The 17,662-nt window shown below is 41.5% G+C and overlaps 1 protein-coding gene across 1 annotated transcript in view; it reads left to right on the top strand.

The window, feature by feature from the left end:
- VPS26A (VPS26, retromer complex component A) overlaps positions 1–17,662 on the top strand; it is a 49,155-nt gene that overhangs the window by 13,473 nt on the left and 18,020 nt on the right. The gene's annotated exons all lie outside the window — the stretch shown is intronic.

Here is a 17,662-nt window from a genome sequence, read left to right as displayed (position 1 = left end):
CCCCTCCTTCCAGTCTCTGACAACCACTGATCTCTGTTTCTATGAATTTGCCTATTCTGGACATTTCATATAAATGGAATTATGTGGTCTTTTCCTGTTTTGTTTCTTTCACTTAGTATAATGTATTTGAGATTCATCAATACTGTAGCATTTGTTGTTAGTATATCATTGATGAATAGTATTCCATTTTATGGCTATACCACATTCTTGTTTATGCATTCACCAGTTGGTGGGTATTTGGGATGTTTGTATTTTTTTTGCTGTTGTGACTAATGCTGGTGTGAACATTTGTGTAGCAGTTTTGTGTGGACCTATGTTTTCCTTTCTCTTGAGCATGTACCTACGAGTGGAATTGCTGTCTTATGTTAAATATGTTTAAGTTTTTAATAAACTGCCAAAAACCCTGGGAGTTTTTGGTGGCTTTCTTGCTAACTGGTATGACAAGATGTTTAAGGGTCTTTTATGTTTCTGCTTCATACTTGCACTCAGCCATATGTTTCAAGGCCATAGTTGCATGCAAAGATGGCTCATTGCTACTGTGTTGGACATTATTTCTAGGCTGCTCAGTGGATAGATGGGGAGGGTTTTTAAAATATAGATTTAATAAATACATGTATTTTTATTTGTGTAGATTATTTAAGATAAAATACCTCAGGAATCATATTGTCATTTCTAATTCAATTTGAGAATTAGAAGTTTTTACTTAACCTCTTATGTTACATGTGTATCTCCTTTCTTCTGCATCAAAAATACTGATTTTCAGAGTCAAAGGGGAAGATGTAATTAACATATCGCATAATTTACTCATTGTCTTTACGCCACATTATATACATAATAGTCTCAGAATAACGATACTAATATTACCACTACCAATATGATTATGAAGTTAGTTAAAAAAAATTTAGCATTTGCTCTATTTTACTCACATTTCTTAAATGTACCATAGTCAGTACATTGTCAGAGTGTATAGTAATTATATACTTTATGTGCTTCCTTTCAGCCCTCACTTAGTCTTGGTTTTATAAATAACTCTTCATATAATGTGCACCACCAGTCCTTATATCTTTGTCTCTTTATTTGTTTCACTGTCTGAAGCTTATTGTCTAGTTACTAGAGTGTAATAGATTCCTCAGGAAATGCTCATGTGAACAATAAGGCCTAAGTTTTTGCATATTGGTAATGGCTTTTTTGTGTCCTTTGTACTTGAAAGTTAGTTTTTCTGAATAATCTTGGCTTACATTTTCTTGAGTATTTTATTTATTTTGTATTTATTTATTGTTTTTGAGACAGAGTCTTGCTCTGTTGCCCAGGCTGGAGTGCGGTGGCGTGATCTCAGCTCACTGCAACCTCTGCCTCCTGGGTTCAAGCGATTCTCCTGCTTCAGCCTCCCGAGTAGCTGGGACTACAGGTGCCCACCACTATGCTTGGCTCATTTTTTTATTTTTAGTAGAGATGGGGTTTCACTATATTGACCAGGCTGGTCTCAAACTCCTGACCTTGTGATCCACCTGCCTTGGCCTGCCAGAGTGCTGGGATTACAGGTGTGATCCACCATGCCTGGCCTTCTTGAGTGTTTTAAATCTATTGTTACTCCATTGTCTTCTGGCATAGGGTATTGTTGACAGTTTTTTCATTTGAGGAAAGTTTTCTTGAATTACAGCCGTTATTAATTAGTATTTATTCCATTCCTTTGCTTTGGTTTTCTTCTCTTAATATCAATATTGTTGAGTCTTGTTTGAGTGTGCTTTTTTGCTCTTGTATTCCTTCTGCTTAACCTTTATTTCTAAAATGATTTTTTCTTCTAATTCTTTTCTGATTTTTCTCACCCTAGCCTAAGATTTTCTTTCATGTATTGTATCATTTTCTTAATATTGTATAGCCTGTTTTGAAATAAATTACAGTTTTGATCTGTCTTGTCTGTAGAAATGCCATTCTGTTCCTTCTCTTTTTTCCTTAAAATAACTTTGCATGGGATTTGACCTTGATATATTTATGTTGCTAATTTTTATGTGAAATTAGTTTTCCCCCAAAAAATTTTTTTTTGAGATAAGATCTTGCTCTGTTGCCCAGGCTGGAATGCAGTGGCATGACCACGCTCACTGCGGTCTTGACCTCCAAGGCCAAGCGATCCTCCCACCTCAGCCTTCCAAGTAAGTAGCTGGGACCACAGGCATGTGCTACCATGCCTAGCTAATTAAAAAATACATATTTTTGTAGAGACAGGGTCTTGCTATGTTGCCCAGGCTGGTCTCAAACTCCTGAGCTCAAGTGATCCTCCCATCCTGGCCACCCAAAGTGCTGAGATGTGAGCAACTGCCCCCAACCTTCTGAACTTTTTTTTTCATGAGGGGTATCTCACTCTGTCACCCATGTTGGAGTGCTGTGGCGCGATTTCAGCTCACTGCAACCTCCGTCTCCCAGGCTAAAGTGATCTTCCCACCTCTGCCTCCTGCGCAGCTGGGGCCACAGGGGCACACTACCACACCCAACTATTTATTTATTTATTTATTTTGGTATTTTGGGGTATATATGGGGTTTCACCATGTTGCCCAGCCTAGTTTCGAGCTCCCGAGCTCAGGCGATCCACCTGTCTCAGCCTCCCAAAGTGCTGGCATTACAGGTGTGAACCGCCGTGCCTGGCCCTTCCTGAACTTTTGATGGTTTGGTTTAGGATAGTTTTTCTAACCAGCTATCCTAGACAGGAGGCCTGGCTGGTCAGTTTTGAGTGTTCTTACATTATTGGATTGTGCAAAACCCCTTCCAGCTTTAGCTCTTATTCTCAGATTGACGCCATGCTTTCTAGTGAATATATATGAGTGGTTTGGGGGTTCTTAGGTCCATCAGACACTCCGTTGCTTTCTTGGATTCCTCTCACACAACATTAGTATCATGCAGGTTTTGTGGATATTAACCTGGTTTGTCCCTACACATTATGTTTTGGGATTGTGGGAATACTTTATCTTTTTCTGTGGTAAATTAGATCCTTAGATTTTTTTTGGTTTTGCTGTCTAGTTGGTCCATCTGTTTTTATGTGAGGATCTGGAGAGATTCAAAGACTATGTTGCCATCTTCCCAGAAATTGATCTGAGATTTTAAAAGGCCGTGTGTAACCATTCTGGCAGTTTAGCAATATGTATCAAAATCTTCAAAAGTGGATATCATTTATAGTAGCCAGAATAGGCTGGATTATTACTATGTAATAGACAACCCCAAAACTCAGTGACTTAAAAACAACAGTGGCAGTGGCTTCTTTCTTGCCCAGGCAACATGTTCCTTGTGAGTTAGCTGAGGGCCTTGTTCTGTGTCGTGCTCAGTGATGGAGCAGCCACTCTGGAACATCACACTCATCATGGCTGAGGGAGAGAAATCTCTGCAGAGTCTCTCACAAGCCATTAAAATGCCCTGTCCTAGAAGTAACAAAGAACATTTTTGATCAAATTTATTGTCTCTAGAAGCAGTCTCATTCGTACATCACCCAACCACAAGAAGGTAGGGTGCATCATACCATGCGCTCAGAATGTATACAGCTGGAAATATTTGAGCAGTGCCTATATTAATATTATTTTGATCCGCAAATTCTTCTGATCAGATTTTATCCTATAATAATCAACTTTGTTCATTGCACTGTTTATAATATTCACAAATTGAAAGCCACTTAAACGTCCAGACATTAAAAAACCTAATTATGGTAATAACCATTAAGTGCCTAGGTCCATTATTAATGTGATGATATAGACCTGTATTCATTCACATGAAAAGAGGTTTGCTATAATAACAATATTTATTGAGTACTCACCATGACCCAGGTATTCCTTCTTAAGTTCTTCACAATGATTCCTTTTTTTTTTTTTTTTTTTTGAGACGGAGTCTTGCTCTGTTGCCAGCCTGGAGTGCAGTGGCGCAATCTCTGCTCACTGCAGCCTCTGCCTCTCGGGTTCAAGTGATTCTCCTGCCTCAGCCTCCTGAGTAGCTGGGACTACAGGCGCATGCCACCACACTCGGCTAATTTTTTGTATTTTTAGTGGAGACGGGGTTTCACTGTGTTGGCCAGGATGGTCTCGATCTCTTGACCTCATGATCTGCCCGCCTTGGCCTCCCAAAATGCTGGGATTACAGGCGTGAGCCATCGTGCCAGGCCTTTTTTTTTTTTTTTTTTTTGAAGTAGGGTCTCACTGTGTTGCCCAGGCTGAGTGCAGTGTCATGATTATGGCTCACTGCAGCCCCATCCCCCTGGGGGCCCAAGTAATCCTCCCACCTCAGCCTCCCAAGTAGCTGGGACCACAGACATGTGAACCACCCTGCCTGGCTAATTTTTATTTATTTATTTATTTATTTTAGAGATAGGGTCTTGCTGTGTTGCCCAGTCTGGTCTCGAACTCCTGGACTCAAGTGATTCCCCAACCTTGACCTCCCAAAGTGCTGGGATTATAGGCGTGAGCCACTGTGCCTGGCCGAGGATTATTTTAAAGATTATCTTGTGTTCAGTAAAATTAGGATAACTAAAGAAAATGAGGCCGGGTGCGGTGGCTCACGCCTGTAATCCCAGCACTTTGGGAGGCCGAGGTGGGTGGATCACGAGGTCAGGACATCAAGACCATCCTAGCTAACACGGTGAAACCCCATCTCTACTGAAAATACAAAAAATTAGCCGGGCATGGTGGTGGGCACCTGTAGTCCCAGCTACTCGGGAGGCTGAGGCAGGAGAATGGTGTGAACCTGGGAGGCGGAGCTTGCAGTGAGTCGAGATCGCGCCACTGCACTTCAGCCTGGGTGACAGAGCGAGACACCGTCTCAAAAAAAAGAAAGAAAATGAAAAAAGTGGTATGGATTTGTAGTAATAACCTCAAAAAGACTATCTTGAGAATGAGCTTGAGGCTTTTAAAGCTAAGAAAGACATTTTAAACCTCATATTTAGAATAAGATGAATAAGAAAATAATATGCTCATTTGGCACACTTACCTTAATATAACAAGTGCAAAAGAAAGCTTCCCCCCCTCCCATCCAAAAAAAAAAAAAAAAGATTTAAATTGGGAAAGGTAGGATCATTAAAAATTAAAACAGAATGAAAGCCTTGTTATGGTTAAGGAGATTAAAAATAAACTAACTAGTTTTCAGACATCCTGGTGACCATACCAGACAAATGCTGTGCGATAATACTGAAAGAATTTTGCAAAACTGGTCACCAAATCTCTGCTAGGAGTCCTTTAGTAATTGTGGAAAATGGGAGAGGTTCTAGAATATAAGAAAAGCCCTTACTTATAAAATGGGGCAGAAAGTTTGTTTCAGGTAAACTTAATATTGATTCCTGACATATCTCTAGATTATTAAATAGATGATCAATGAACATACTGAAAAGAAAGCTTGAAGGAAAGAAGAGGAAACAACGGGTTGTATACAACCAAGCATGTGTCACTAAGAACAAATCTTGCCACACCAATCTAGGATTTTTGTAATGTCCTAGTATATAAAAAGATCACTGGGCTGGCATTGGAAGATCTAGCCTTAATTTTACTGCTGTCTTGGTAGGTAGCTCTGGACAGTCATTTAATTTCCTGGATTTCACCTGTAAGTTTAGGAGGTTGGACTGGATCATTGGTTTCCAAACTTGGCTTTGCACTGTAGGATGCTCTGCATGAAAATCCTTCATATATTAGATATTATGTTGGATCTTGGGGGTCTGACATCTCGCCCACAGCAGGAATAAATTCCTTTTGTAATATTTCTAAGGTGAGCTTCTGTATGCCTACTTTTCGGAGTGTGGGGATTCTGCTGTTCTGTTAACACTATCCACTCTGCTTTTTAGAGATACGTAAAATAAATCTAATCTCTTTCTAAATAAGAGTTCTCTTTAAACATCTTCCACATCACTGTCTTGTTTATCCTAAGTCTTCTCAAAGCTAAATATGCTATTTCCTTTAGTTATTGTTCAAGAAACCTTGGTTTTGAGTCTTTATCACCCAGATTGCTTTCTTTTATTTTTCAAATTAAATTTAATTTTTTTGAGACAGGGTCTTGCTGTGTCACCCAAACTGGAGTGTAGTGACGTGATCATGGCTCGTTGTAGCCTTGACCTCTCGAGCTCAGGCAATCCTCTCACCTCAGCCTTCCAAGTAGCTCAGACAACAGGCAAACACCACCATACTCAGCTAATATTTTATTTTTATAGAGTTGGGGTCTCCCCATGTTTCCCAGGTTAATCTCAAACTTCTGGGCTCAAGTGATCCTCCTGCCTCTGCCTTCCAAAGTGCTGGAATGACAGGCGTGTGTCACTGTGTCCAGCCTCAGATTCTTACATAACCAAATAGAAAACTGGTTTGCATTATCTGTATCTAGCAGTTCCACTCCTAGGTACATATTCAAGAGAAATGCAAACATCTGAGCATCAAAAGACACACGTAAGAAGTTTGTAGCAGCACTGCTCATAGCAGCCCAAACTGAAAATAACCTAAACATCCCACAGAAGTGGAATAGATAGATTGCGGTATATTTATACAATGAAATCTATTCACCAGTGAGAAGGAACAAAACTATCATTTCACACAACCTGGATGAATCTTACAATCTGAGTGAAAGGAGCCAGATATTAGAGATGCATGACATACCGAATTACTCCATTTATATGAAGTAAGTTCAAAAACGGACAAAACAAATCAGTCATGATAGCAGCCAGGGTAGAGCTTACCTTTGGGGGAAGGAGGACTAATGCTTTGGAAGGGTCACAAGGAAGGCTCCTGTAGTGCTGGTGCTGTTCTGTTTCTTGATCTGGGTTGTAGGCACATGGGTGACTTCATTTTGTAAAATTCACTGAACTATATACTTACAACTCATGTACTCTTTTTTAATATTTCAATAAAAGGTTTATTCACACGATAAAAGGATACATCACATAGCACTTTTAAGAATTAGTGGGTTGGCCGGGTACAGTGGCTCACGCCTGTAATCTCAGCACTTTGGAAGGCCAAGGTGGGTGGATCACGAGGTCAGAAGTTCGAGACCAGTCTGGCCAACATGGTGAAACCCCGTCTCTACTAAAAATACAAAAAGTAGTTGGGCACGGTGGCGCAGGCCTGTAGTCCCAGCTACTCGGGAGGCTGAGGCAGGAGAACTGCTTGAACCTGGGAGGCAGAAGTTGCAGTGAGCCGAGATCACACCACCATGCTCCAACCTGGGTGTCGGAGTGAGACTCCATCTCAAACAAACAAACAAATAATTAGTGGGTTGAAGCTGGCATGGTGGCTCTTGCCTGTAATCCCAGCACTTTGGTAGGTGAGGTGGGAGGATTGCTTGAGCCTAGGAAACCAGCATGGGCGACAAAGTGAGACCCTGTCAGGCCAGATGCAGCGGTTCATGCTTGTAATCCCAGCACTTTGGGAAGCGGAGGTGGGCAGATCACTTGAGGTCAGGAGTTCGAGACCAGCCTGGCCAACATGATGACACCCCGTCTCTACTAAAAATACAAAAATTAGCTAGGCATGGTGGCGTGCGCCTATAGTCCCAGCTATTCGGGAGGCTGAAACAGGAGAATCACTTGAACCCGGGAGGCAGAGGTTGCAGTGAGCCGAGATGGCATGCCATTGTACTCCAGCCTGGGCGTCAAAGTGAGACTCCATCTCAAACAAACAAACAAAGTGAGACCCTGTCTCAAAAAAACCCCAAAAAACCAAAACCCAAAAAAAGCACACACACACAAAAAAACAAAAAAGAATTAGTGGGTTATAAAATAAAAATATCAGAATACTAGTTCCAAAAAGATGATTAAATCACCACTTAAAGAAGAATAACAGGAGGCCAGGCACGGTGGCTCACCCTGTAATCCCAGCACTTTGGGAGGCCGAGGCAGGCAGATCACGAGGTCAGGAGATCGAGACCATCCTGGCTAACATGGTGAAACCCCATCTCTACTAAAAATACAAAAAATTAGCCAGGCGTGGTGACGGGCGCCTGGAGGCCCTGCTACTTGGGAGGCTGAGGCAGGAGAATGGTGTGAACCTGGGAGGCGGAGCTTGCAGTGAGCCGAGATTGCGCCACTGCACTCCAGCCTGGGCAACAGAGCTAGACTCCATCTCAAAAAAAAAAAGGAGACTAATAGGAGATAAAAAGATTGAAAAGCTAATCAGAAACTACAAGATGGATGATCAGGTACAAAAAGCTCTGGCAAACAGGAAGTATATAGGGCAAATGTTTCTCTCAGAGATTTGAATTTGGGGAAACAAAAGCCAGGTGGCAATAGAAAAAAACGTAGGAATGAGTTAAGACAGAGAATATGAAGCCAAAGTAACTTAAGCTTTTAGTAAACAGAAGCTATGAGTTAGGAAAAGATCTGCAAAGTAGAGAGTGAGAAAGTAAAGGGAGGAAGAACAAGAAGAAAAGGGAAGAAAGCCAAGTCATTTCAAAAAAAAAAAAAACTTTTAAGAGCAATTCTAGATTTTCAAAAAATTGAGCAGAAAGTAGAGTTCTATGTACTTCCTTCTTCCTCACCCTAGCCCCACGTAGATTCACTGTTACTGATCTTGCATTAGTGTGATACATTTGTTAAAATTGTTGAACCATGATTACATTATTATTAACTAAAGTCCATAGTTTACATTAGGGTTTACTCTGTTGTACATTCTCTGGGTTTTGATAAATGCATAATGTCATGTATCCATCATTGTGATATCATATAGAATAGTCTAACCACCCTAAAAATTCCCTGTGTTTCATTCACCTAGTCATGCCGCTCTGGCACCTGCACTACCACCGCCATCCACTGTCTCTGGCAACTACTGATCTTTTCACTGTCTTTATAATTTTGTCTTTTCTAGAATGTCATGTAGTTGGAATCATATAGAATGTAGCCTTTTTAGTTTGGTTTATTTCATTTAGCAATATTCTTTTAAAGTTTCTCCATATATCTTTGTGACTTGATTGCTCATTTAATTTTAGTGCCAAATCATATTCCATTGTATGGATGTACCAAAGTTTGTTTATCCATTTACCTACTATCTTGGTTGGTTCCAAGTTTTGCTCATTTTTCTATCTAGTTGACTCTTTTTCTCTTACTGATGTGTAGGATTTTTTGTATATTCTTGATAAAGGTCTTTTATATATCTAGTATGGAGTCATTTGTCTATATATGTATTGTAAATATCTTTTACTTTCTGGTTTGACTTTGTAGTCTCTTCATGGTATCATGATAAACAGTCCTTAATTTTAATAACAGTAGGTATTTAATGTTTCATTTTTGTTTATGCTTTTCATATCTAGTTTAAAAAATCTTTGCCTACCCCTTGGACACAAAAATATTCTCCTGTTTTTTTTTTCTCCTATAAATGTTAATTAATTAATTAATTAATTTATTTTTGAGACGGAGTTTTGCTCTTATTGCTCAGGCTGGAGGGCAGTGGCACAGTCTCGGCTCACTACAACTTCCACCTGCCGGGTTCAAGCTTTTCTCCTGCCTCAGCCTCCTGAGTAGCTGAGATTACAGGCACCCACCACCACACCCAGCTAATTTTTATATTTTTAGTAGAAACAGGGTTTCACCATATTGACCAGGCTGCTCACGAACTCATTACCTCAGCTGATCCACCCATCTCAGCTTCCCAAAGTTCAGGGATTACAGGCATGAGCCACCACACCTGGCCTAAATTTTATTTTTATACTTCACATTTAGATCCTTGTTTTGCTTGGAATTGGTTTTCAGTTTGTCTGTGGTGGTGACATAGGAGTCAAGTTTATTTTTCTTCTTCTGTATGGATACTAATGAACCCAGGATGTATACTAAAAAAGCCATCCTTTTCCACTGCACTGTCATACCACCTTTGTCATAAATCAGTCTGTGGTGTGAGATAGGTCAAATTTATTTTTCTTCTGTATGGATAGCTAATGAACCCAGGACGTATATTGAAGAAGCCATCCTTTCTCCTGCTGCACTGTAATATACCACCTTTGTCATAAATCAGAGATTGTGTGAACCTGTTCAGAACTTTGTTCTGTTCTGTTGGCCTATTTGTGGCATGTACTTTTTTCTTTTCTTTTTTTTAATAGCCTCATTGAATTATAATTCACATGCCATAAAATTCACCTATTAGAGTGTATAGTTAGTGATTTTTACTATATTTGCAGAGTTGAGCAACCATTATCAAAACGTAATTCCAGAACATTTTCACTACCCCAAAAAGAAATCCCATACCACTAGCAGTCACTACCTGAGAACCACTAATTTACAAATCTCCTTTCTTTCTTTCTGAATTTGTTGATTCTGGACATTTCATATAAATGGTATGTACTGTGTGACCTTTTGTGTCTGGCTCCTTTTACCTACCATAATGTGTTCAAGGTTCATCATGTCGTAGTATGTACACATACTTCATTCTTTTCTATTTTTATTCATTCATTTTCATTCTTTTTTATTTTTATTCATTTTTTCATTCATTCATTCGAGATGGAGTCTCGCTCTGTCTCCCAGGCTGGAGTGCAGTGGTGCAATATGGGCTCACTGCAGCCTCTGCCTCCTGGGTTCAATCAATTCTCTTGCCTCAGCCTTCGGAGTAGCTGGGATTACAGGCATCTGCCACCGTGCCCAGCTAATTTTTGTATTTTTAGTAGAGACGGGGTTTCACCATGTTGACGAGGCTGGTCTCAAACTCCTGACCTTGTGATGTGCCTGCCTTGGCCTCCCAAAGTGCTGGGATTACAGGCGTGAGCCATTGTGCCTGGTCAACACTTCATTCTTTTTTAAAAAAATTGTGGTCAAATATATATTACATCAAATTTTCCTTGTAACAGTTTTAAAGTATATAATTCAGTGGAATTAATTCCATTGATAATGTTTTGCAACGATAGCTACGGGCCGGGCGCGGTGGCTCAAGCCTGTAATCCCAGCACTTTGGGAGGCCGAGACGGGCGGATCACGAGGTCAGGAGATCGAGACCATCCTGGCTAACACAGTGAAACCCCGTCTCTACTAAAAAATACAAAAAAAACTTAGCCGGGCGAGGTGGCAGGCGCCTGTAGTCCCAGCTACTCGGGAGGCTGAGGCAGGAGAATGGCGTGAACCCGGAAGGCGGAGCTTGCAGTGAGCTGAGATCCGGCCACTGCACTCCAGCCTGAGTGACACAGCGAGACTCCGTCTCAAAAAAAAAAAAAAAAAAAAAAAAGTATTGAAGTATAGTTGTTTTTTTGGAATTGTGAGCATTTTTACTAGCGATTTATCTGGGGATTTTTTTTGAGAGGGGTTCATAAGTTACAATTCCTTAACCAGGACATTTTTTAAAAGGCAAAAAACCCTCAAAATATTAAAATTCTTGTTTGTTTACAGGTTTGTTTTTAAGTTTTGATCTTGACTTGCAATCCAAATTTATAATGAAGTACAAAAAGTAAAACTCACTTTGAAGAGAGGACTTTTCTCCTTTAATTTATACAGTTTTGGCCGGGCACAGTGGCTCACGCCTGTAATCCCAGCAGTTTGGGAGGCCAAGGCGGGCGGATCACTTGAGGTCAAGACCAGCCTGGCCAACATGGTGAGACCCCTATCTCTACTAAAAATACAAAAATTAGCCAGGTGTGGTGGTGGACACCAGTAGTCCCAGCTACTGGAGAGGTTGAGGCAGGGGAATCGCTTGAACCTGGGAGGCAGAGTTTGTAGTGAGCCGAGATCGCGCCACTGCATGCATTCTAGCCCGGGCAACAGAGTGAGACTTCGTCTCAAAAAACAAAAACAATTTATACAGTTTCCAGACGGCAGCTTTAAGAAGGAATGGTTTTGTTCTTTTTTTAACCCTTTTTTGAGAGAGAGTCTTGCTCGGTTACCCAGGCTGTAGTGTACAATCTCGGCTCACTGCAACCTCCACCTTCTGGGCTCAAGTGATCCTCCCACCTCAGCTTCCTGAGTAGCTTGGACCACAGGCACGTGCCACCATGCCCAGCTAATTTTTATATTTTTTTGTAGAGACAGGGTTTTGCCATTGTGCCCTGGCTGGTCTCGAACTGCTGGACTCAAGAGATTCACATGTCTGGGCCTCCCAAAGTGCTGGGATTACAGGCATGAGCCACCGTGCCCAGCCCCTGTATTGTGTTTTCATATGAAAACTTTGTCAAACTGTTTAGGTATTGCTGAGAATATTTTTCTATAAATATGAAATAGGTTCTGTCACAACAGGCAGAGAACCTCTTACCTTATCTATTTAAGGTAAAGAGATATTTAGTAATTAAGATAGTTGTTAATTATCCCAAAGTGAGATATTATTTTAGAAGTCAATTTTTACTGTTCTCTGCTTTCATTTATAAGACCTTTTTATTTGTTTTTTAGAAATTGAATCTGTGGTAAATAAACTGGCTTGAGGTGCTACTACTATTGACAAGCCACTTACAGTGAACTCTGCATCTATTCCCTGTTGCAAAAGTGAACACAGGTGTATGTTTAGTCCAAAATTATAGTAGTTCATAGTTTAGTTCTTTAAGCAAGGAATATTTTTGTAGCATCTTTCATCAGTATGCATATGGACTATGACAGCAGTTGCAAACTAATCTTGGATTTCCACTGGCAGCAGTTGGAAACTAATTTTGGATAATCACAATATCCAGCAACAATAATATACACATAATTTGGTGTCTGATTTAAAATGAATGTATAAATGGTGTGTAGTACATTGATAGTATATGTTTGTCTTAAACAGTGTAGAATAATATAATTCCTTAAATAAATTTTGAAGATAGCATTATTTGAGACATCTCTAGAATATTGTATACTGAGGCATGAGCTTTGAGACTCGTTTGTTGGAGCAGAGAGTATGTTTTGTATGTAGATTTTTTTTTTTTTTACATTCAGTTTAAACATATATATAGTCTCAAGTATCTGCACACAAATTACTCATTAATAGCAAAGGGAAGAATAACAACTTTAAATTAGAGAAACTTGGTACATTACCTTAACCAAGTGACCAAAATTAACATCATCAGTATTGGGACAAACTGGCATCGTGTGCTTCCTAATATGATGCATTGAAATAGATACAACTACACTTTTGTGGCCTTCTTTCCAAAAGTGCATAAACTGAGCCTAACTGTGATGAACCATCAGACACACCAAATTGAGGTACAGTGTATAAACTGTCCTGTATTTTTAAATCAGGGTGAAGAAAGGTGATGATTGAGGAATGTTCTAGATTAAAACGGATACCTTTTAAAGAGATATGTAATCCTGGACAGGAGAGGAAAAGACTATAAAGTACATTATTGGAGCACATTTTTTTAAAAATTCTTTTTTGGCTGGGTGCGGTGGCTCACGCCTGTAATCCCAGCACTTTGGGAGGCTGAGGCAGGTGGATCATGAGGTCAGCAGATTGAGACCATCCTGGCTAACACGGTGAAACCCTGTCTCTACTAAAAATACAAAAAATTAGCTGGGCGTGGTGGTGGGCGCCTGTGGTCCCAGCTACTCGGGAGGCTGAGGCAGGAGAATGGCGTGAACCCAGGAGGCGGAGCTTGCAGTGAGCCGAGGTCACACCACTGCGCTCCAGCCTGGGTGACAGAGCGAGACTCCGTCTCAAAAAAAAAAATAATAATTCTTTTTTAAGATAGTGTCTCCTGTCGCCCAGCATGGAGCATAGTGGTGTAATAATGGCTCGCTGCAGCCGCGATCTACTGAGCTCAATTGATCCTCACACCTCAGCCTCCCAAAGTGCTAGGATTACAGGCATGAGCCACTGTGCCTGACCCTATTGGAACAATTGATAGAATTTGAATATAGACCATGGAATGTTAACTTTCCTGGTTTTTTTTGTTGTTGTTGTTGTTTGTTTTGAGATGGAGTCTCCCTGTGTCACCCAGGTGGAGTGCAGTGGCATGATCTCAGCTTACTGCAACCTCTGCCTCCCGAGTTGAAGCGATTCTCTAGCCTCAGCTTCCTGAGTAGCTGGAACAGGTGCGTGCCACCACGCCCTGCTAATTTTTGTATGTTGGCCAGGCTGGTCTCTAACTCCTGACCTCAAGTGATCCACCCGCCTTGGCCTCCCAAAGTGCTGGGATTACAGGTGTGAGCCACCGCGCCCGGCAGAGACTGTTTTCTTAGGAAATACATGTGAAATGTTTAGGGGTAATGGAGCATCATATCTCCAACTTACTCTTTGTTGTAGAAAAAAGTATATATATGCTTGCCCATGTCTATATAGAGGGAAGATGATAAAGCAGATGGGGCAGAATATAAAACTTGTGTTGAATCTGGGTAAAGGTTATGTGGGATTTCCTTGTGCTATTCTTGCAAGTTTTTTGCAAGTTTTTGAATTATAAGAAGTTAGAAAAGTATACGTGAATTGGTGTTAAGACTCTTGACATCGGCCGGGCGCAGTGGCTCACACCTGTAATCCCAGCACTTTGGGAGGCTGAGGCAGGCGGATCACGAGGTCAGGAGATGGAGACCATCCTGGCTAACATGGTGAAACCCCGTCTCTACTAAAAATACAAAAAATTAGCCGGGCATTGTGGCGGGCGCCTGTAGTCCCAGCCGCTCAGGAGGCTGAGGCAGGAGAATGGCATGAACCCGGGAAGCAGAGAGGCGGAGCTTGCAGTAAGCCGAGATTGCACCACCGCACTCCAGCCTGGGTGACGGAGCGAGACTCCGTATCAAAAAAACAAACAAAAAAAACCTATTTTCTTCTGTAGTTTCAAAAATATGATCGGCATATACTTGTATACAATTTAACCATGCTTTGTTCACATAACACATCATGCACATCTTCCCACGTCATTAAAAATTCTTTATCATTATTGTTTTTAAACTTTTAATAATATTCCATCATATGGTGTATCACAATTTGCTTTTTTCTGAGTTATTTTGAAGGCAAGTAACTAACTTATATTGGTTATAAGATAGGGAAGATACAGAAGATGAATATTTTAATCTATGCAGTTTACAGACAGAAGTAATTGGACCTCTTTTTCTTGGTCCTTGATTTATATTATCTTTTGAGAAACATTAAGAAAAGCTTTTAAAAGTTACATTACCAGCATTCATTACAGTAAAGAATAAACGGCTGGGCACGGTGGCTCATACCTGTAATCCCAGCACTTTGGGAGGCCGAGGCGGGCGGATCACGAGGTCAGGAGTTCGAGACCATCCTGGCTAACACGGTGAAACCCCGTCTCTACTAAAAATACAAAAAATTACCCATGTGTGGTGGCGGGCACCTGTAGTCCCAGCTACTCGGGAGGCTGAGGCAGGAGAATGGTGTGAACCTGGAAGGTGGAGCTTGCAGCGAGCCGAGATTGTGCCACTGCACACCAGCCTGGGCGACAGAGTGATACTCCGTCTCAAAATAATAATAGTAATAATAATTATAATTCCTAACCTTAAAAGCAGTGCCTTTTGTCCTGAGTCTGCTACCCACCATAAAAACAGAATGCCTAAAGATTTAAATTCAAGTATGATTCATCTTATATACTTTCCCGCCCCCCACCCCAGAAAGGACTCTGTTGCTTAAGCTGGAGTACAGTGGCACAATCTTAGCTTACTGCAGCCTCAACCTCTTGGGCTCAAATAAATAAACCTGGAAGTATGCTTTTTTGTATGAAAAAGGATCCTACCTGATTCTTAAATGTTGTGTTTTTTTTTTTTTTTTGGGAGATAGAGTCTTGCTCTGTTGCCCAGGCTGGAGTGCAGTGGCTCACTGCAACCTCCACCTCCCGGGTTCAAGTGATTCTCCTGCCTCAGCCTCACAAGTAGCTGGGATTACAGGCATGTGCCACCATGCCCAGCTAATTTTTGTATTTTTAGTAGAGATGGGGTTTCACCCCAGGCTGGTCTGGAACTCCTGACCTCAAGTGATCCACTGTCCTTGGCCTCCCAAAGTGCTAAGATTACAAGCATGAGCCACAGTGCCTGGCCTTTTTTTTTCTTTTTTTGTTTGAGACAAGGTCTTGCCCTATTGTCCAGGCTGGAGTGCAGTGGTGCAATCTTAGCTCATTGCACCTTTGACCTCCTAGGGTCAAGCGCTCCTCCTGCCACAGCCTCCCTAGTAGCTGGGACTACAGGCACACGTGCCCCAATGCCCAGCTAATTTTTTTTTTTTTCAATTTTTAGTAGAGATGGAGTCTCGCTATATTGTCCAAGCTCATCTCGAACTCCTGACCTTAGGCAGTCTTCCTGCCTCTGCCTCCCAAAGTGCTGAAATTATAGGCATGAGCCACCACACCTAGCTTGGAATTTTATTTCTAACATATACAGTTTACAGATATCTTTCTCAAATTGAAAAGTTATAAATTTGACTGGGTATGGTCGCTTGAAACAGGATTGCTTGAGGCCAGGTGTTCGAGACCAGCCTGGGCAATATCTTGAGACTCCACCTGATTCTCTACTTTTTCTTTGCTTTTTCTGATTTTTCTCTTCTTTGAGGGTAAGATTATATTATCAGACTACATACACTTTTCAGTAGTAGCCAGCACAGGGCTGGGTACATTCAATGAGCCAGTGAATACATGAATATACAAAATACAACCAGAACCTTAGAGAATGAGAACCAGGTAGGACTGTAAACACATGCAGAGAAACACCCATCATAGGGGCAGGCTGGCTTCAAGTGTAGACCCTGGTCATCTCACAGTGAACTAATGGTACTTAAATGGAGTCCTGACTCCCACGCCAAGCAATGTGAAGTTGTATCCTTGACTGTCTCAGGTAATACTTATAGAAGAAGAGTGTTATCAAGAAAGACAATTGAGAAACAACCTATATGACCATATAGGGGATTTAGCAGGTAAATGGTGGTATAGCCAAACAGGAGAATTCTTTGTAGATCTGGCCGGGCGTGGTGGTTCATGCCTGTAATCCCAGCACTTTGGGAGGCCGAGGTGGGTGGGTCACCTGAGGTCAGGAGTTTGACACCAGCCTAACCAACATAATGAAACCCTATCTCTACTAAAAATACAAATTAGCTGGGCGTGGTGGCACATGCCTGTAATCCCAGCTACTTGGGAGGCTGAGGCAGGAGAATCGCTTGAACTTGGGATATGGAGGTTGCGGTGAGCCAAGATGGTGCCACTGCACTCTAGCCTGGGCAACAAGAGCAAAACTGTCTAAAACAAACAAAAAAAAAGAATTCTGGGTAGATCTTAAAGATGAGTTTGTGGCCAGCACAGTGGCACATGGCTGTAAGCCCAGCATTTTGGGAGTCCAACGTGGCAGAACTGTTTGAGGCCAGGAGTTTGAGACCAGCGTGGGCAATATAGTGAGACCTGATCTTTACAAAAAAAAATTTTTTTTTTTTTTTTTTTTTGAGCTGGAGTCTCGCTCTATCGCCCAGGCTGGAGTGCAGTGGCCGGATCTCAGCTCACTGCAAGCTCCGCCTCCCGGGTTTACGCCATTCTCCTGCCTCAGCCTCCCGAGTAGCTGGGACTGCAGGCGCCTGCCACCTCGCCCAGCTAGTTTTTTTGTATTTTTTAGTAGAGACAGGGTTTCACCGTGTTAGCCAGGATGGTCTCGATCTCCTGACCTCGTGATCCGCCCGTCTTGGCCTCCCAAAGTGCTGGGATTACAGGCTTGAGCCACCGCGCCCGGCCAAAAAATATTTTTTTAATTAGCCTGCATAGTTATGCATCCCTAGAGTCCCAGCTGTTTGGAGGCTGAGGCAGGAGGATCACTTAACCCTAGGGATTCAAAGCTGTAGTGAGCAATAATCATGCCACT

Source organism: Theropithecus gelada, chromosome 9 (genome assembly GCF_003255815.1).
Source record: "Theropithecus gelada isolate Dixy chromosome 9, Tgel_1.0, whole genome shotgun sequence".
NCBI lineage: Eukaryota > Metazoa > Chordata > Mammalia > Primates > Cercopithecidae > Theropithecus > Theropithecus gelada.
This window is presented reverse-complemented; position numbering and strand designations above follow the sequence as displayed.